The 15218-nt window shown below is 42.4% G+C and overlaps 1 protein-coding gene and 1 pseudogene across 1 annotated transcript in view; one reads left to right on the top strand and one right to left on the bottom strand.

Annotated features, from left to right (window-relative positions):
- Positions 1-15218, bottom strand: part of SPOCK1 (SPARC (osteonectin), cwcv and kazal like domains proteoglycan 1) — a 517559-nt gene that overhangs the window by 457971 nt on the left and 44370 nt on the right. The gene's annotated exons all lie outside the window — the stretch shown is intronic.
- On the top strand, positions 1135-8419 carry LOC130860362 (5'-deoxynucleotidase HDDC2-like; annotated as a pseudogene).

Below are 15218 nucleotides of genomic sequence, written 5' to 3'. Positions count from 1 at the left end.
AAATTCTATGTTCTACATTAAATCATGTATATGCATCTCCACAATATCCCTCTGGACTTAAATATCACACCAAAAAGCAGAGCCAGGCATTTATTAGCAGTAAAAATTCAAATGATGCAGGAAAAAAGCTACATTTTCTCTTTGGGGGAAATGGAAGTACCCAAAGACTTTTTTTCTGATGTACCTTGTATAAATTTGCTAAGAGCAGAGTCACTGCAATTAAACCAACCCCAGTGATACAACTAATCGATGCAGCTGCAGAAAACAACACAGCATTTGGCTCTCTGGAGAGTGGCTGGGCCAGGAAGAAACAGATCATAGGTGGTACCCGGTGATAAAGAATAGAAACCATCACGGGAGGGCCCCAGAGGGGAAGGCAGTCTTCCCTTTGGTCTCTGTAGGCAGCCACAGGTGAGAAATCCCAAAAGAAGTCCAACCTGGATCCTGAGGAATCCCCACAGGAAAAAGGTATGTGAGATGCACAGTAAGAGAAAATTGGAAATGTGCCAACACCAGGGAAGAGACAAAGACAGGCACAGATCACCATGACTTAGAGATTGGAAAAAAATGATTTTTTTTTTTGTATAATTGGTGTAAAAAGAAAACATTCCACATAAAATTTACCATTTTAAGCATTTTTAAGTGTGTAGTACAGTGATGTCACATACATTCACATTTGGTGCAACAGATCTCCAGAAGTTTCTCACCTTGCAAAACTGAAACTCTGTTCCCATTAAACAACTCCCCGTTTCTCCCTCCCACCCCACCTCAGTTCCTGGAAACCACAATTCAACTTTTGGTCTGTATGACTCTGACTGTTCTACGTACCTTATGTAAGTGGAATCATCTAGCACTTGTCTTTTTTGTGACTGGCTTATTTCACTTAGCATAACATCCTCAAGGATTCAGCCATGTTGTAACACATATCACTATTTCCTTCCTTTTTAAGGCTGTATACTATTCCATGTGTATATACCACATTGTGTTTATCCATTCATCTATCAATGGACACATGGGTACCTTTCATCTGTTAGCCATTGTGAATAATTCCTGATTACATCCTGGCTGTTATGAATGTGGCAATGATTCTTCTGAGTAGATTTTCAGAAATCAAAATGCCTGTTTTTTGGTTTGGGGGGTTTTTTGGCTGCACTGTGGGGCTTGCAGGATCTTAGTTCCCCAGCCAGGGATTGAACCCAGCCCCTCAGCAGTAAAAATGTGAGTCCTAACCACTGGACCAACAGGGAATTTCCTCAAAATGCCTGTTTTGATCCAAAAAGTCAGCCTAATTTTTTTTTCCCACTGTTTCCTAACAAACTATCACTCCTTCTTGCCTAAGGAGGGAAAGAGCTGATAAAGACCTTCAGCAGCAAAGAGAAGACTGTCTGCCCTGGAAAAATGTCACGGTGCTTCCTAAAATGTGCCATCACAGCCCAGCATCAGGGGCAGTAGCTTTTCCCTAAACCAGTGGCCCCCTATTTGGTGTTTTTGTTTGTTTGTTTGTACAAGCAGATGTGAAAGAAAAATACTGCCTGCCATATCAGTAAACAAAGGACGCTGCAGCCATCAAGCCATCACATTACAGCTGCCCCAACAGTGAGCCCTGGATGGCGTACCCTGAGGAGACTCAGGATGAGAAAACACAGGATGCTGGCCCAGAGAGCTGAGGAGCATATCAAAGGAATGATTTCAGTGAGCCCAGACTCTTATATCTTCCCATATGTAGAAAAGCACTAAATTCCTTAACTTGAGATATTCAGTTTTCCTTAATTAACAGTAATCTTTTGATGTTCAGAGCACCTGGTCTTTGTTGCAAAAACTCCTATATATCCTGGCTCCCCCCTTACTTCTTCAGAGCAGTCTCTCAGAGTTTTCTGAGATGCTATGTCCTGGGCTTAAGTCCTCAGTTTTGGCCACTGAATAAAACATAACTCTCGGCTTTTAGGTTGTGCATTTTTTTCAGTCAACAGAGACTCCTTTAAACATCAAAAAAAAAATCTTTAAAAAAGTACACAGTGACAAAACTTACTAGTAATTCAGAGATGTTTAAAATTAATTGGTGTTGTATTACATCAGTAGCATCCTCTAATATACACAAATAATGTAAGCAAAGCTTGGCGGGCATAGGAAATCACAGTCTCGAAACCACCCCACAGATCATGACAGCCACCACTCCAGCCAGGGATCTGAGGTAAAGGGGTGGGAAATGCCTCCCTACACTACCCTCATCCACCCGGTCAGGCATCTGTCACCCATACCTGTAAGAGAAATGACAAGGGTTCCATCTAGGCCTGCAAAAAAATTCCTAAATAAACTTAACCCACCTCTGTAAGGCCAGCCAGAAGCATTCATAACTCTGAGGTATACAACATAATCTGGCTCTTTTCAAAAGTCAGGCACCCACTACCTGGTTCTCCCTAATATTCATCTTCCGTCTTTCACATCAAGTAGGGTTTAAGAACTAGTACTGAAAAAACAAATACAAGCTCACTGGCATCGCAGTCAGAACCACATCTGACCTTACATTCGCACTACAGAGAGGCACTCACTCTGAGAGCGAGGCACTGTCCAAACATCATTTGATTAGAAACCTGGCCGTTTCTTCGGGTCCCCTGGGATGAGGAAAATTGGACGGACAAATTCCACTGTGAAGTGCAGCCTGCAGTCCCTAAACCCCTGCAGAGGCCACCTGAGCCCCTCCGCATCTGGGCCAGTGGAGCTGGGAGTCCACGGACCCCTTTCCACAGGGCAGAGCCAGCATACAGAATCCAAATACAGCCAAGTTAATGTGGAAGTGAAAAAAATTAGACATGTTTTTAAATTTTCCTAGTGAGATATCCTTGAACTTTAAGTTTTCAAACAGCAGTACGTTGGAGGACCTATTTTTCCTATCAGTCAATGTGAACCACTAATTTAGAATTAATTCAATGATGGATTTCAGATTCCAAAACAATCAGGTTCTCCGTCGTTCTGACATTCATAGATCGAGCAGACACTTTGTACAAACACATCTGGCAATTTGGCAGCTGCTCTGCTTTCTACCTGCTCCCAGTGTTCCTCCTTCAGCCCCAGGCAGGAACCCTCTTCGCAAAAGCCTTCCCCTGGGGAGGAAGGCCTGATGTGCAGCAGGAATTTGGCCTGAGAGGTGATTTCTCCCGAGCTGTCAGCTGGGCGCCAAGGAGGTAAGACAGCCCTTTCTACTCAAACGCCGATTTCTCCTCCACACCTCCCAACGATCTCCCTCCCCCGGGCCCTGCTTCCAGAAAATAGAGCAGCCGAAAATCCAGGAAGGAGAAACCTAGTTTGGGCCCCCAGGGTATCTGGAGGACCAGTTGCCCTGATGCTCCCTCCACCTGCTGGCTGGTCACAATCCACACACTGGAAGATGATTTCTCTTCAACCGACCCAAGGGCCAAACACTTCTGCCCAGTGAAACAAAGAGAGAGCCGTGTCCTCTGGCAGAACACAGGCCTCCTGGGCCACTGTGCTGGAGGTGATACCACCCGACCACGATTTTTACCCCAGAACATTCTCAACCTCTCCTCTCTCTAGGCCTTGCATCCAAAATCCAGTCAATTGCCTCAGAAAATAGTTTTAACATTAGTTCTGCCACAACTTTTTAAAAAATCTTGAGCCGTCTATCTGTGTTTTCATGACCAGCAAAGGAGGACAGCATCACGGGGAGCGATGGGAGCTGTGAGGTTTTAGACACTCATAAACGCTCTCTAGAAGGGTGTGTCTGACACAAATATGGTGGACATCCAGAAAAACAGGTTAGCGTCTTCTTTCCGCAACACAAAAACGTCCAGAGAATCTTGAGGCAATACCCGTGGGAGAGTGAGATGCTGGTATGGAGAAAGGGCAAAAAGACGGGGAAGCTTCTAAAAGCACTTCAGCTTTCATAGTTTTCAAATTTCAACTGAGACAAATGTCAGAGGACTTCTGGGTCCCCACCTGTTCTAAGGAATTAATCACATCTGATAATGAGCAACGGGATAGAATGGGTTCCATTCCACTCAGAAATGGCTGTGATTCTTGTCCTTCTCAGCCACGGTTCCAGCCCTGAGGCATCCTGCACCAGTGCACACAGTCCTGCTCTATTCCCTTACTGGACATTCCCAGGCGTGCAAGCAGGTGCTCAGGAAGAGCATGGGGTGCATGTGCATTTCAGCACCTCTGATTCAATTAGGGCCGACTTCATGGGTGAGTACCTACGCATTTACACAAAGCTCATGCTTTGAGCCCAGTCTTGAGCTCCATTTTCACAACACTTACCTTTCCTCCCAAACCTACTCTCCTGTTTCTGATAATGGCACCACTCTCTTCCCCACAACCTGGGCTGGAAATCATAGACCTTCTCCACTCACAAGCCCAACCACAATGAAAGCTGCCAGGTACTGTCAGTTCTGTTCCAACCTTGCATCCACATCTTCCTCTCCATGCCCATCATGGTTGCTCTAGTGCTCTCTCTCTCTCACCTTGGATTTTTAAAGTACCCTCCCAACTCCTCTCCCCTCCTCCAGGCTCCTCTCTCACTCAACCCCCCTGCACACCCACGCCAGATGGACCTCCCCCAGGCAAGAGTAGCTACAGCCTCTGCGGCCCCCTGCCCCTCCCAGTGCAGCAGCTCTGTGGTTCTGAAGCTACTGACAACCCCACCCCTGGTCTGAACTAGGAACAGACCCACCCTGCCCAGGACTCTTCAATATTTTAGGAAAGGGGCAAGGTCCCCCTCTCCCGCCTTGCTCCTTATTCTACAAGGGCACAGTGCCCTCTTTCTGATTTACGTGCTGTCCTTACTATGTGTATGCATCCTGCAGTCAGAATCCATGCTTGAACCACTCCATCTCTGCCTACCCCAAGCACCTGAGCACAATGCAGAATTTTTAAAAAGTGACTTCTCATAATACACATTTCCAGTGTTGCCCCAAGCTCACGTTTCAGCCTTAGCAGGGGTGAACTCAATGCTATTGTGGTACTTTTTACACCATATTCAATTTTGCAGGACAACTGTCATCATCTTTTCTCCTTCCTTCTTCTCATGACAATAAGCACAGAGGAATTACATTAAGCATAAACAGACTCTTGAAATGTACCTCAAAGTAATATGAAAGATCTCTACTAATCCAGCTAATGTGCTTTCCCTCCAACACCCACCGAAATCTAGCTCTCATTTGAATATTTAACAAGCATCATCTTGGAAAACCTCTTTCCCTTGATCTATGTAGAAATAAAAAATGGATTTAGCCCTTTCAGGCTGTGTTTGGTTCTGCACACACACTTTATGCCTCCATTCGAAATCTTAATCCTATTGCAGCACATTAATTCTGTTGTATGAAATGCTGCCAGCAGAATCCATGAATTTGCTTCATCCATTTATGAGTTTCCTTCAGTGAGTCCTGTAACTTTTTAGCTAAGTAACTATGCATGTATGTTTTCTAATTCTACAGATTAGGATGATTTCAGACACAATAATAATTGCTTATTTTAGATCACTAGCTAATACAGAACCTTGAAAATGTGGTTTATAAAATAAACCAAGATCTAACAATCTGTATTTGCAGTACATAATCTCACCACTATATACTGTGTTTTTCATATCACAACAATGGCATTCTGATTAGACAAGCTTTTGCCAAGGAAGTTTATTTCTGTATCAGTTCCGCTGTTTTATTGTTACACAGAGTAAAAAATAATAATAATAATAAAGAAAAAGAGTGCTTTGCCAAGTTATTATGAAGCTGTCATTTTGAAAGGGTGGAGCTTATTGAACCCCATGTGATTTAGTTATCCATTCTTCCATCTGAGTTGGCTACTGCCTACTGCCATTTGGGAACATAATAAAAATGGATCTGAGTCAAGGTTTAAATATAATGGTTTTGGAAGAACTTCCCCTTTTTATTTTGGGTGTGTCTAAGAGACATCATAATAATTGAGATTGTAATGTGGCATGCTCCATCTGACACTCATAATAATTCTTAGTGGGAAAAAAATTCCCAGCACATAGTTCTGACAATGGTATTTGTATTGTTATGGCTAGCATTTCAGACGCGAACGTATAGCTTCACTCTTTGCTTATCTGGCATCCTTAGTACATGGTCGATTATTTATCCCATGTCTGTTTTTTCTACTGCACTGTTGGCTGTATGAGGGGCTAACTACAAAAAAAAAAAAATATAATTGAATATCGCTTTTGATCCTGGTGGTGGTATCAAGGTGGCACAGCTATGGAGGTGAAAAAGAAAGCCTTCCCTTGTTTCCTGGGAATCTTCTAGGGCACTTGTAGCCTACGAATCCAGGATACCTTCAATCCTATGAATCTGACTTGTAGGGAAGGAGAAGTTGGAGGTTATTTAATTTTTTAAGTCCCTTTCCACCATACAGTGTTCTTTACCTTCATTCAAACCAAAGACAAATATTAGACGGCTTGTGTTTTCCTCAAATGTCACAACTAGTTGATTTTTTTTAGGAAAGGAAGACATGCTCCCGAAATAAAACTCAAAGCTAGAGCCCATTTGGTGCTGCCAGAAAATGACTATGGAACTCACTGTCAATGCAAGCAGCACTAGAAGCATATTCCAAACCCCCTGATTCCACTAAAAAGCGGTGCAGGGAGTTCAGAATGAGAAGCCGCTTCACATACACCTCTCATTAAAAATAATTGTCAATTCCCTGTGTGCTCTCTGTGATCCTCTGGGGTAGCTACAAGAAAGGAAAAATGAAAACATGAGCTGTATCTACCAAAAACAGTCCAGAAGTGAGAAACTCTCCCAATATCTAGGACCAAGAGAACTTAAAACCTAAAACCAAAAAATCAATGTACTTGAAAGAAAAAAACCATTAGTTTGGCTCAAACCAGTAAAGTAATTATCCTCAATTCCCCACTTCTTTCAGTATGGCAAAATACACCCATGGGAATCTAAAGCTCTAAGTGCAAGGAGCAAAAGGTTTGATTCCATCTGAGGCTGTGTTCTCGCTCAAGAACAGTTTTCTTACAAGCCTATCAGCACCATGGACAGTTCAGAGTAGCGTTACTGAGAAATAGTACCTCTGTACCATAGATAGCCACATCATGACAGTGATGCAATCAGGGAGTAGACTGAGAAGGGATAATGATGTCACTGTGTGCTTTATTTTGCCCTGTTTTGTTGGGAGAGGACAAGGAGGATGGGAGTGAAATAATAAATGAAAATTCAAGGTCTAACGTGACCCCTGGGTTTCACTTCTCCAAGCTAAATTTAGCTGTTTGTGCATGGATCAATGCAAACATATACCATGATTCCTAATGGTAAATATTATGGTTCATAAGGATGTCACAAGCAATAACAGAATACAAGTATTATTTGGGATCAGGAAAAGAAAATGTAGGAGAAACAAAATCTCTGAGTCCACCACTGTATTCAAGGATAGCATAGGTGAGAAAAGTGAAGGATAAAATAGGATCATATTTATCCCTTTTAGGGTGGTCCAGTCTGTAGAACTTGAGGCTGACTTACATGACAAGCAAAAACCTGGGCTTGGATGGATGTTCATGAGAATTTAACAAGAGATAGGAACACCAACACTGGAATCACCAAGGTGGATTCAACTACAAGGACCCTGCAAAATACCTAGGAAAGTGGAAAACACATTCAGAGGATCATTGAGCTGCTTCTTAGATGTGGTTCAATAACAATCACATGAAGGAGCACTTAAAATCTCTTTCACATGGCCAGTAGACTCCAAAGCAACTGTCACATTCCTGTAAACCCACAGGAACACTTCAAGGCCTGTGATATGGGAGAGGTACACAAAGAGATCTAACTTGTTGGGATAATGAGGTGAGTTCCCTAGAAAAATTCAAAGTGATTTCTCCCAGCAGTGTTCGAGAAGGGTTCACAGTGATTAGTACCCTCGTTTAAGAGTGGATATTGAGCTCTGCTGCGGCCGTCATGGGCCGCGGGGCCCAGAACCTGCTGCAGTTCCTGTGGCTGGTGGGGCAGCTCAAGAGAGTCCCATGGACTGGCTGGGTATACAGAAATGTCCAGAAGCCAGAGAGTGTATCAGATCACATGTACTGGATGGCAGTTATGACTCTGCTGACCAAAGATGAACATCTTAACAAAGATTGGAAGCTATGAAGCAGCTAACCCAGCTCCTCCCAGAGGATCTCAGAAAGGAGCTTTATGAACTTTGGGAAGAATATGAGACTCAATCAAGTGCAGAAGCTAAATTTGTGAAGCAGCTGGACCAATGTGAGATGATTCTTCAGGCATCTGAATATGAAGACCTTGAGAACAAGCCCGGGAGACTGCAGGACTTCTACGACTCCACGGTAGGAAAATTCAGTCACCCTGAGATAGTCCAGCTTGTTTCTGAACTTGAGGCAGAAAGAAATGTTAACATAGCTGCCACCGCCACCAGTGAACCGCACTCCTGAGACGCACTCCTGTAACACACATTTTATGTTTCTGTTTCATGGTATTGTGTTTTGCCACTGTTGGTCTGTTGATTTCCTCAGATGTGAGTCTGTTTATTTTCAATTGCCTGGACTCCAGCAAGAAACGCAATACAATTTGGACAATAAAGGAAGCTACAGAACAGGATGTGGTCCTGAAAATACCATGGATGAAGACGTGGAGGGTGGGGAGCTTTTTATGATCTAAACAAATAAATTTTTAAAACTTTAAAAAAAAAAGTGGATGTTGATTCCTCCATGGAAAAATTAATAAACATGAAAGTTACATGATTTGCATGATGAGAATGTTGTTTTCCCTTAATTTTGTTTTGGCAAAGTACAATGAAGGCCCTTGAACAATTAATCACAATTGCTGAATTATAGCAATAAATGACAGCTCCTCTACAATCCCAGGCCAAGAATGCTGTCAAATCATATATATGCAAAGAGTTTGGTTTTTTGCCTTTAGATACCAGCTTTTTGAAAAGCTGTCACACATAATTTGGAACACTTGAAGATAAAGCATAAATCTATTTCTTTTTTTTAACCCAGAGAAAATAATATACTAGAAAACAATCTCTTCTTTCCAAAATAAATATATCACCAAACCAGACCTCCATTGTCTCAAAGAGCTTCTCCAGATTCATATTCAGTTTTTAAACCTTTGTATGATGAGTTCATTCAGCTAGAAATTGTGGAGAAATGAAGCCAAGTTTTGAGGCATTAACAACAGATTTTGTATCTTACACCACAGAACATACCCATTTTTCATCATGACAACACTGCTTTACTATCGTCTTCCAGAGCATATTTCCTCAAAGGATTTGAATTTATTGACAGATACTACCTTATTATAAGGATAATACAGAAGTTATTTTCTGCACCTTTGGGGGACGTGAGGCCAGAATAAGTTAAGGGACTTGCCCGGAGTCCCACAGTAACTCATCAAGAAGGAAGGATCCTTTCTTACACATGGTTTTGTTTCCAGAGGAGCTCTACAGACATCAGGCTGCCTGAATCAGACCAAGGTAGCTGCTCTCAGAATACCGAGTATGTCTCCTAGGAGACAGGGCCATGTTGGCCTAAAAGGATAATGAGAGGAAGAGCTGCTTCATGGCTCCTAAATGAAGACAATGCTACAGAGACAGTGGTCAAAGTCACAACCCTGAGATGGACTGGAACAGTAGAAACCACTCTCCATGAGTTTGCGGGCTGATGTGGTCCATAGCAACAGGTTGCTCCTTGGCTCTAGTACCTGCAGCCCCAGAAATTGGAGATACTTGGCAGATTTGCTCTTAAAATGGGATCATTCCTTCCTGGCAGCCACCAACTTTCTTCATGGCTTAGAATTCAGAGACGAATTTGTTTTCCCAGTCTAATTTAACACACCATACTGGTTACATGAGGGGCCACAGGATGGACCTGAGAAACCTCCGTAGCTGTCCGGAGTCCTTTCCTGCACTGCTCCCTGGTACTTAGTTGCTTCTCCTAATCTTCAGACACTGGTGATTCCTGCCAATCTAGTATTCATAGTTCTCATTTTAACAAGAGTGAAAGCTACAATTTTATGGTACCTCAAAGCTAATATCACCAATAACTCACACATCACAATTTATGTAGCTGCTTAAACATCTTTTAATATTTACTAATATAATGATTCCTTCTCCCCTTTCCATACACTGAGAGGCAATGTGCCCCTCATGTCTTCCCTCTGATTCTCCAATCATATTAAATGCTAAAGAATCTCAGTAACTCCTGACCCCAATGCTATCTTCATACCCAACCACCCAAAGGTGTTCTGACCCACCAGCTTAAGACTTTTGATATATTTATTCAATTGACCAACACTATTGAACAGAATTGCCCTGGCATAATTATCACCACTGGGAATGTATACAAAAAGAGACTATTCTTTACCTCAAGGAGAAAATAATTAATGATGGGCAAGAATCCAGCACCAGTAAAATGATGTTCTATAGGAACTATAACAGAATTCTGTCATGGATGTGATGATGGACCCAAACAATAACTGGCACCTAAAGCCAATGGGAAATCTGTATAAATTTTATTTCATCTATGAGACTATAATAATTATACCAAACATTCTACTTCCACATAAGATAGCTTCACATCTACAGAAGAAATTCATTGTTAACACACTACCAACTACAACACATCTGGTAGTGGGTATATTAACCATTGTTTCAAGAGGCTAGTCAATAAATCTGAAATAAGTCTGCAAGCTGTTGCATTACTAGTGTCTTCTACTCATTCCACTTAATGGTCTAGGGCTTTTCAGTTTATCTTGATATCTAGGAGAGAGAAAATTGAAATGTGAGAGCAACTCATCCGATGGGGAAATTACCAGGTAAGGTGAGGCTTCATTATCAAGGAGGAGTTTCACATATGGCTGGTTCTAAGCAGAAACCCACACACAAGTAGATACCTGCAGAGGTCCTTCTGAATTTTTCAGAGCAAGATCAAAGAGAAAATAGACATGAGTGGGTTGGAGCAGAATGATATGAAGTGGAAGCAGTGCTGGCATGGATTGGAATTTAGATAAAGTCTATCCATGCAGGGTGAGCTTGAGCAGAATACAACATTCCAAGGCTGAAGGAGACAAATGGGTCATATCAGTGTGGGACAGTGGGAGAGTATGAGCAGCTCCCAACTAGTCCAACCCAATGCCACCCACAGAGATTGTTAAAGCCATACCAAGAATCAGGAAGCTAATCAAATCTCATACCCTGGATTGACTATAGCTTCTAGACAAGGCTACTACACTTGGCTACACAGGCAGGACAATGCATGTGAAAGATGTCCCAGGAGTTATGCAGCATGACAGCCCTATATCAAGGAAATAAACCAATAAGGATGTGTTGATGTTTAATTCAGTAATTCAACTAGCCATGTTTGAGTACCTACTATGTGCTAAATACTGTGAAAGGCATTGGGGATGCAAAGATTAAAAAGCACTTGGTAGAGACTGTCATACAGAGTGAAGTAAGTCAGAAAGAGAAAAACAAATACCATATATTAACACATATATGCAGTATCTAGAAAAATGGTACAGATCAACCGGTTTGCAAGGCAGAAATAGAGACACAGATGTAGAGAACAAACATATGGATACCAAGTGGGTGGGGGGGGGGGTTGGGTGGGATAAATTGGGAGATGGGGATTGCCATATATACATTACTAATAAGAAAAAAATATCAAATTGTACTCTTTAAATATATGCAGTTTACTGTATGTCAATTATATCTCAATAAAAGTCATTTTAAAAAAGTCCTTGGGGTCCACACTCACAGAATTACCACATTCCTTTTATTTCAACAAAAATGTGCTGGCTTTTCTAATTATCTCAGAATAAAATAAGGAATTTGTTCCTCAAACAAGATAAATATTCTTCAGTTCAAAACAAAGTGGGAACTGCATGTGGGGGATAAACCAAAAGACACAAAATGAGAAAATCCACAGAAATGACTCACTTCTGGTCAGTGGTTACTGAAAATAAAACAGTGGCAGTCAGTTCACTGCCAGGAAATACAAGCAGGTACTTATAGAAATGTTGAGGTGTCTTCTAAAGAAAGACTGTTTCTTTGAGAACTAAGCATCATCATTCCAGTGACTCCTCATTTTAGATTAGACTGAATTCTCCTTGATAGGTCAGAGAAGCACATTTCAAAGGGAAGACAACACAGGTGAGCTGAACCTGGCAAAAGGTTTATGTGTAAACAAACACACTTTTCTGTAACGTTCAAGGCATAGACACTGAGCCAGCAAAACATTTCTGAAGAAGCTACAAGCATTGGTTATCATTTCCAAAAACAGCTCCAAGATCAGGTTATCCTGATCACCCTGGAAGAGTCTCAGATAGAAACCAAGAGTTAATTCTATTTGCTAAATTTTCTACAGTGAATATTTATTACTTTTATAATAAGAAAAACAATTTTTTAAAAAACAGAAAAGTACTAAATATTGCCTGCAGCAATGTCTTTGGGCCCTAGATGCCTTAACTTTGCAAAATAAGCCATTCTTCATGAAAAGGTCAGTGAGTCTTGGCCTTCAGTCAAGTTTTTATAGTAAGAATTCGTATGCTATGAAATTTGGGAAACATTTGTTATTCAATTATTTTATTCCACCTAAATTTCTCCTGGGGTAAGAGTTTCATTTCTTGGTTTTTTTAGCTTTTATCAATAAAGACAGGATAACATCTAATATTCTTGAGTATATCTTTCTGTCCCTTTAAGAAAATACATGTGATCTGTGAGTAAAAGAGAAACAGTTGACCACCAAACAAAAGTACACCTATTAGTTCCCAGGTAATACAAAATACTTATTTCTAATACTTAGAAACAACTATGCCAAAATGAATATTAGAGAAAGTTGATTTGAATGGTTCTACTACCTTCTTAGCCCGTAAGGGTAGGCCACTTGCTTGTGCCTGTTTTACGTGATGTTTATGAACAGCGAAACAGAGTACACACAAGGAGGAAGAGTGTGTGTTCCTCAAATTCTGGCTATGTCATGCCACTCCTCACTGAAGCCACACACACAGCTGAGCGTGGGTGAGCAGCTCCATGAACAGGCAGCCCAGGTTAAACGCCCTGTATCAAGTGAGCGTGTTGGTGACTGCATGGTGGACAGGAAGGGTGAACAGGATAAGTGGGTGTGGATGTATGCATCACGTAGTCCACTAAAAACAAGACTCATTACCGGGACTTCCCTGGTGGCGCAGTGGTTAAGAATGCAGGGGACACGGATTCGATCCCTGGTCAGGGAAGATCCCACTTGCTGCAGAGCAACTAAGCCCACACACCACAACTACTGAGCCTGTGCTCTAGAGCCCACGAGCCACAACTAGTGAGCCCATGCACCACAACTACTGAAGCCCGTGCTCTGCAACAAGAAAAGCCACCACAATGAGAGGCCAACGCACTGCAACAAAGAGTAGCAGCCCCCACTCGCCACAACTAGAGAAAGCCCCACACACAGCAACAAAGACCCAATGCAGCCAATAAATAAATAAATAAATCTAAAAAAAAGAAAGGCTTATTACCACATTCAAGGGCAGAGGAAGCTCCCTGAGGTCTGAAACAAGGATATTTATCAAATCATTGCCAGAAGCAACAAGACAGTCCCTGTGACCAGGCTCAACCAACTCTAGAATTGACCTTCCTCCCCAGACAAAAAGGGCACCTTCAACTTCAAGCCTTGTGGGAATGTTTCCATCAGTGAAGAGCTGGTTCCAAGAGCAAGATGTCCTTGCACTCTATAAGGGATAGGAGCTAACTCAAGGCTATGGTGAGAAAAAACGTCTTTCCTCACAGCACAAGTTCTGGAGAGAAATTTCAGCAAGGGGCTCCTTTTGGAAACTATCTATAAAGCTGACTGGGATTGCCTGGAAATTTAAACACTGTTGTTCCCTCTTTCTGGAATGTTTCATCTGGAACAGACCCCCAGCCTGAGCAGAAGGAGGCGCATGTGGTTTCCAGCTTGTTCACAGATGTTTACCATCTCTGAGGGTTTCACCATCATCATCAATAAGGCGCCTGCTTCCTTCAGGAGTTGACGGTGTATTGGGGGAGACACAAGGAAAAAGCAACTACCTTGTGAGGTATTACAATTGAAAATTATAAGCACTTGAGTTGTTTAGAAATACATGAAAGATCTTCATCAACTAAAGCAATCAGAAGAGGCTTCCTGGAGAGGCAGGTTTGAACTAGAAGTTCAAGGTGCACCTGGGGTGTTAGGACAATAGAAAGGTGTGTTAGGAGAGAGGCTTGGCCTGCACAAATACATGAGGCCAGAAGGTACAAGTGGTATTCAGAGACTGCAAGTAACAAATAAGTCTGGGGTGTGGGCACATCTGTGTAGGAGAGGAGTGAGAAGGATGGGGCAAGTAAGTAGGACAAAACTATAAAGGGCCCTAAAGGCCAGGCTAAGAGTGTGGATTTAATTCATGAACAGCAGGCTGTTTTTGAAAACACTCAAGCAGGTACATTTAAACACCATATGGAAGATTAACATGGAGCAGCCCACAACATGGTCTGGGGTGGGGAAAGCCTGTGCTCGGGGATAGGGAAAGGCTGCAGAGGTCCGGGCTGCCTGGCTCCTGCATATGCAGGGCTGAGGAGGTTGCCAACCACGATGCTTCTGAACCTTCCTGCCCTGAAACGGAGCAGGACCCTACGGGGCCTTCCCAGGACTGACCACCGCCCCCCCACCCCACGCCCCACCCCCCGCCGAAGTCCTCCGCCTGCCTTTTGACGAGAAAAACTTTAGCCAAAGAATAAATGTAATCAGAAAAGTGACAAAATGCAAAAGCAAAGGAAAACAAACAAGACCAAATAATAATCGTTTAGTTATTAAACAAAGTCAAGGACTTTTAGTTTCTCCTCAAGGACTATAGATAATATTCCAAGCCATATCTTTTGAGCTATTTTTTAGATACTGAAACGCCCACCGGACATTAACTACATGATGACCAGACTGTAGCCATGACATAAGCTGCCATAATTCTGAGAACTGGCCTCAAGGAAATTGGAACAAACTGACCCTGGAACTGGAGATTGACTGTACTTAACACAATCAAGATGACACTGATCAGACCACGATCAACTTCAAGATGACTGCCAGAGCTGCCTGTGGTGTTCTCCATGTAGCCCCCTCCCTCTGCCAACAGATCCCCTAAACTCCCCTTTAAAAGGTCTTGCCCACTGATCGGCAGTGGGCAGTTGGTCTTTGGACACGAGTCCACCCTCTCTCCTGGTTGCTG

Source organism: Hippopotamus amphibius, chromosome 1, assembly GCF_030028045.1.
Source record: "Hippopotamus amphibius kiboko isolate mHipAmp2 chromosome 1, mHipAmp2.hap2, whole genome shotgun sequence".
Taxonomy (NCBI): Eukaryota; Metazoa; Chordata; class Mammalia; order Artiodactyla; family Hippopotamidae; genus Hippopotamus; species Hippopotamus amphibius.
The sequence above is the reverse complement of the archived record's forward strand: the minus strand, read 5'-3'. Positions and strand labels throughout refer to the sequence as shown.